The sequence below is a fragment of the Antechinus flavipes genome, chromosome 1 (assembly GCF_016432865.1).
Source record: "Antechinus flavipes isolate AdamAnt ecotype Samford, QLD, Australia chromosome 1, AdamAnt_v2, whole genome shotgun sequence".
In the NCBI taxonomy this organism is placed as follows: Eukaryota; Metazoa; Chordata; class Mammalia; order Dasyuromorphia; family Dasyuridae; genus Antechinus; species Antechinus flavipes.
In genome coordinates, this window is record NC_067398.1 from 140,061,905 (window position 1) to 140,068,654 (window position 6,750).

Here is a 6,750-nt window from a genome sequence, read left to right on the forward strand (position 1 = left end):
TTTCTAAATAGCTTCACAAAAAACTTTACAAATTTGAATAGTAAATGTAAATGTCTTGATTTTCTAGCCAGGAAATTCTTTTTTCTTAAATTCCATTTATTGGTGGTCAATATTATCTGCTGTTTTCAACTTTTAAATATGAAGAGTGAAAAAATTAAGATTTTTTTAAATGAATACTTTGAAGGATGTGTTAAATAGCATCTCTAGTACATTTAAACAACAATAAATATTACTTGGAGAGAACCTATTTGCAGATAATTTAGAAGAGGAATTTGGATAATGGTTGATTTGAAAAGGTTTTATAGTTGTGTTCATTTTAAACAGAAGAAGGTTATGGATTAGATTGAAATAGCTCTGGTGGAAAAATTAATCGAATTAAGAAATGGTAAAAAAAGGTTTGGAACTTTTAGGCAGAAGCTGGCAACTTCAAACTCTGCTGACTTTTCACCTCTGGTAATTTTAGAAGTCTATATCGGAGGCTACAATTACTCAAGTATGGACAAAATTATCAACTGCTAAGTTCCTGCTGTCATTGTTAAGAGAAGAATGTGGTAATGTTTCGTGTAATATGAATCAAGAACTTTCATAGTTAATATAAATTAAGTCTTTTGGGAGGGAATGGAATGAGTTTGTGCATTCCATCTTTGAAGCAGGTAGGTTGCCCATCTCAACTACTGAACTTGTCATTTGACTATTTCTGTCCACACACTGTCTTTTTTAGTGTTCCCTAAAAGGAAAGAGAAGGGTTTTTGATAAATAGGGTTAATTTTTAAGTAAAACATGCATTCCTTGAACCTGTTTGAAAGTAATCGGTGGTGGGTGGTAACTTTACTTTTTCTCAAAAGCAATGGGAAATGGTTTAAGGTCCCTACTGTCAAAGTTATGTTGGAACTTGGTTAGAAAATAATTAACTAATAATTCTTGGAAGAATTGTAATCTAGAGCAGAGATAACAAAATCATCCTGATCACTTTTTTTTTTTTTTTGAAATATAGCCTGAGTACATTAAAATTTAATTGGGAAATGATTAACAAAATGTATAAATATACAGTACAATATAAATTTGTGTTTTTTTAAGTCAATATGTAGTCTTTGGGATTCAGTTTCTGAAATCTGTGTTCTATTTTGTCACACCACTGATCTTAGCAGGACTAGTCATAGTCACCAGATGGATTGTTTGAAACTGATAAATCATATTCTGTTTGGAACAGGTTAATGTAAACAGTTTTTAATCATGTTGACAACATTTGTGACTTCATAGATATAAGATTTAAAAATGTTAGTTTCTAGAAAATTTAATTAAAATTGAGATATTCAAATAGGCTAAAAATAGGTAATGATTTAATTACAATGCCCTTACCTCCTAAATTGAATAATACGTTGATTTCAATATATTTGAAGGTCTTAAAATATATAGGCTTAGCCCTTCTATCATTTATAACTGATTATTTTTGAAAAAATTGTTACTTATTGATATTTTATGCAAATTATCTTTAAATTGCTTAGAAAATATCATTATTGAGAATTATTATTGTTCTAAGAAACCTAAATATTCCCAAAATTACTTAGGTATTCCCAGCTTACTTAGCTGAATTTTTATCATTTGGTAGTTTTTATCATACTTAAAATGTGAAATTACAGTTGGTGATATATCTTACATTCCACCTTTAGTTAAAATTTTTTGGGCCTTGTTTATTTCACATTTTTCTTTTGCTCTTAAATCTGTTTGTTATTCCTGCATTCAAAAAATCATTTTCAGTTTTCCATACCTCTTACCTTCAGACTTCAAAATTTTAGAAGCTTTTTGGTCAGGATGTGCTTTTATTAGAAGAAGTGTGTGCAAACCACACACTCTTCCTTTGCTTAGGAAATAGATGCATTTTAATGTTTGATTAATGAGAGTGTGTGTGTGTGTGTGTACACGCACTATTTTTTTCTTTTCACTATTTCTGTGGAGGAAATTCCTCAATGGTTAAAGGATACATTTTATTGCCAGTTGCTGATAATTAATGTCATAAATTGAACCTTTAAGAGAAAGCTATTTTGTGAGTAAGGATTAGAGTTTTGAATTTGCTCAAGTTTTTGTACTCTTAGTAATATTATCATAAATGTTTATCATTAGTATTGCTCTCTTAACACATGAAAATACCCACACATCAGAAACAGAACCAGTAAATCACATACTAGCTAATAAGGAGATTAAAAAAAACTTTTTTGCTTTTGATTGATTTATTCCAGTGAATTCAGTATGAATTGATTTATAAGAGCTGTTGCTCTTATGAACTCTGTGTGATAATAGGACTTGTGTTTTATATTCTTCTTGAGCTGTTAACTTTTTATTTACTTTCCATTCAGCTGATTTATGTCATCCATTAGGTACTTAATGCAGAGAGCTTTACAGCACATAGACTGTCACTGCCTGCATAGTAGCTTTCAGCATCAGTTCATGACATGATAACATGTCATAGCCAAGTATTTTTTTGATCAGAAGTAATGAGAATGAGGAATGGCTAGCCAGTGTCCAGCTTTGGTATCTATAATGCAAAAAGAACTAAAGGATATCCTTCAGGACATTTGACAAGTAAATTCTCAGATGATGGGCAAGAATTAAAGATGAAAACACATGAGTGTGTTGTGATATGCATCCATAGAGTTGGTTATCCACATTGATGAAATAACAGATTCAAATAATAGCACATCATCCCCTGTGGAAAACAAAGGCAAATTTGTACCTGTGACCAATTTTAATAGTCACCTCATTTTTTTCTTTTTGAACATGTATGCTGAAGAGAAATTGAACTTGTGAATTGAATGTGGGAGGTGGGTGGGGAAGGAATTTTCGTAGGTTCTCTTCTTCCATTCCCCTTTGAATTTGCTCCCAGAATAAGGCACATCAATAGTAAGACCACAGATTTGTTTTTGTTTTTTTTTCCCCTAAGAGGCCTAGCTGCTTCTTTTCAATTGGGAATGTTTTTATTATAATCATAAATTTCTTTTTAAATCTTTTTTTTTTTTTCATTTTTGCTTCTAGCTACTAGTGCTCCAAAAATACAGGAAGTAGAAAAGAATAAACTAGCAATTGAATCCTGTGGAAGTTATTTCATTAGTTGAAATACATCAGCGACAGTTTTTTAAAGTTTTAAATTTACCCTCAACTTTCTTGAAAGAATGCTAATTTTTGTTATGTTGTGTTCTTGAAATTGAGCATTAGTTGACAGGTAAATGTGTTTTACTGTAGTTATGTATGAAGGAAGTATAAATCCAGCTCAGACTCTAGCTGTGTGACCCTGGGTAAGATAGAACCATGATTTCCTCATCTGTAAATTGAGCTGGAGAAGGAAATGGCAAAGCACTTTTTTTTTTACCAAGAAAACCCCAAATGTAGTTGGTCACAACTGAATAAGAAAAGTACTTTTTATCTGTGAAATGGAACTAATGTTTGTAATACTTGCCTCACAATAGGTTTTATTTTAAATCAAATTATCAATTATAGTATCAGTGAAAGGACCTGAGAAGTCATTGCTTCATACCGTCAATTTACAGGTAAGGAATCTAGATCCTGTAAAGTAGAGAAAAACTCAAAATAGAAAAAGGATTACTAACCCATATATAAGGATTCCTACTGGCTATATAAGTTCTTAAAATGTTACCTATGTTTTGTTGCATTTTCATAGAATATTTCCCAATTACATTTTAATTTTATTTTGTTGCATTTAGGAGTATTGTGAATTCATGTTTGATAACTTTTGTGGTTTAGAGATTGTAATTTCTGAAGGTGATACTGGGAGGAAGGTCAATATTCCTTTTCTTTGGATTTCCTTTTTCAATTTGTGAATCAGCCAGCAAGTGTTCATTAAGTGCCTTACTATGTGCCATGCACTGTGCTTCAAAGTATACAAAGGCAAATATGTAAACTATGGAAATGATGACATCTGGTATATTAGGATGAATAATCCAATGGACAAGTATTTATAGTATTCTAAATTGTAAGAAGTTTTAGATCAAACCAATGTAACGGCATAGAGAATTAAAAACCTGATTTCTATAGTTTTTAATCTTCCTGGGGACCAACCAGTCCTGAATTGTTAAAGATATCTTCAGGTCTGTTTTTCCCATTCAAATTTTTTAGTTCAACTTTTGTGACCAGTACCCATTTTTTTTTTTTTAATTTTAAAGGAAAATACATACATGTGTGTGTTTATGTATATGGACCTTTGTATCCTCAGTACTGAATAAGGTTGACACATTGCTGATTCAGGAAGGATTTTATATATGTATACATATATGTACCATATATACTCGAGTATAAGCCGACCCGAATATAAGCCAAGGCCCCTAATTTTAACCCAAAAATCTGGGAAAATTTATATCAGTAGGTTTAGGTAGCGTACTGGTGCCCGCAGAGGAGGAGAGTGGGTGCCGGTATACGTATGTAGAGCGGTTGCCAGCATTAGTATACAGTCCGTTATCAACTGTGATACTACAGGAACAGCCGCATCACTGTAGCAACGGCCAGGCCCTGTAGTATCAGTCGGCACTTGCGCTGTATACTACACAGCAGGGGGGCATTCAAAGGGATATTTACACATGAGTATAAGCCGAGGAGGGGATTTTCTGCCCAAAAATTGGGCAGAAAAACTCGGCTTATACGCGAGTATATATGGTATGTAAAAATACATATATGTATATTTGTATATATACATGTATTATGTGTGTATGTGAACATTTTTCACTAACAATTCAAAATAAGACATTTATCAAGTGCTGAATATACAATCCCTAAGCATAGGGTGGGTTGGGTAGGAATGGGTTTCTTGCTTTCCAGGATTTTAGTAGATAGTTGGACATGACCATAAGAACAGTACTGTACTATACACTGGAAAATAAAAATTCCTTGAACTACCAAGCTGCAAACTCTAAGATTGTCTTTTGTTAATCAACTCAAATTGCAGCCTCCTCCCTCCCCCTTCATTTAAAAAAACAGTTTAATACTTTAATATTTTCATCTTAGATTAGGTTGTAGGGTAATAGGGTGAAGTAATTCCTACTCTATAAGATATAGTTTTGCTGCTCCTGAAGATAAGAAAAAATTCTATGGCTATTTGTGAAAAATAAATTTTTAGACAGGATAACTGCTGCAATTCACCATACATTTGCTAAACATCTGGATCCTAGACATAGGCCAAACATGAAGCAGCCTCTGCAATGTTAGAAAAAATTTAAATATGTAGAAAATTAAATTAAAAATATATGCAAGGTAATTTCCTGTAAGGGCACTTTAGCATGTGGAAAGGGGAGAGGGAACAGAAATGAGTATTTTCTGTCAAAACTGAAACTTTAGCTGGACCTTGAATGAAGCTAAGTATTCTGTGAAGGATTGGATTCCAAGCATGGAGGCTGGCAATCAGGTGACTAGCATTTGATGATGATCAACTAGCATTTGATAGTAACTAGCATTTATGATGGAGCCTATGTGCTAGATACAGTGTTAAAACACTTAATAATAACCCCGAAAAGTAGATACTTGTTACTCCATTTTACACTGGAGGTAACTGCAACAAGTTGTTAAGATTGGATTTGAACTCATTTTCCTGACTCTAAGCCCTGCACTTTATCTGTTGTGCAATCCACCAATAGGTATTAAATACCTATTATGTACTAGACCTTGTGCTAAGTGTGGCAATACAAAGAAAAGCTTCCCCCCCCAAAAAAAAGTATAATAGGGAGATAACATGTAAACAACTATGTAATAATAGCCCACATAAGTTTTGGCACGTTCTTTACATGTTTTCTTTTAACCTCACAGCAATCTGGGAGGTAGCTGCTATTCTTATTCTCATATAACAGATAAGTTATTTACAGGGTATTTTGGGGAAGTCTTGAAAGGGTTTAGCATTAAGGACCAAGAAAGGCTTCTTGCAAAAAACGTAAGATTTTAGCTGAGAAATGCAGGAAGCCAGAGAAGCTAGGTGTCAAAGATGAGGAAGACAGTTCAGACAATGATGATCAGTTGCAGTGTCTTGTGCAAGGAACAAATTGGCCAGTGTGACTGCATCACTATTTTGAGGAGTGTGAGATGTAAGACTGGAAAGGTAGAAGGGACAGATTATGAAGGACTCTGAAAGCTATATTTGACACTAGAAGTCATGGTGACCCATTGGTGCTTGTTGAATAACAGGAGTGGAAAAGGAGTTATGGTCAGAATTATATTTTGGGAAGGTCAGTTTGACAACTAAGTAGAGAATGGATTGGAGTGGGGAGAGATGAGGTAGGGACACCAGCTAATAGGTAACTGCAATAGTCTGTTATTCAATAAACACTTTATTAACCATTATGTGCTGGACACTATGCAAAGCACTGGGGATACAAAAAATGAAATTTTTATTTTCTGTTATATTAGTAATTATTAGGATTAAGGTTTTCCCTTTTCTTCATTTAGGGACCAGCCCCTGTAGGCCAGTCAGTTACTCTCTGAAGGACATTGCTGTCCAAACCTCTAGACAAATACTCCGTGATCTTGGGTAGGAACAAGTCCAACTAGGAGATTTAACTTTTGTTTAGAGTATAAGTGGAATCTAATCTAGATGGATTCTTGCCCTTAGGAAATAAACCCATGTTATTGTACCCCTTCATTGGAGTTTAGGGTAGCTTAAGGAGAAAAACTAACTGGAGTGGTCTGCATGGAGATGAATTCCTTTGTCCATAGTGCTGGAGGTATCTTCATGATCAAGGCAAGTTCTCAGCAGAAGGA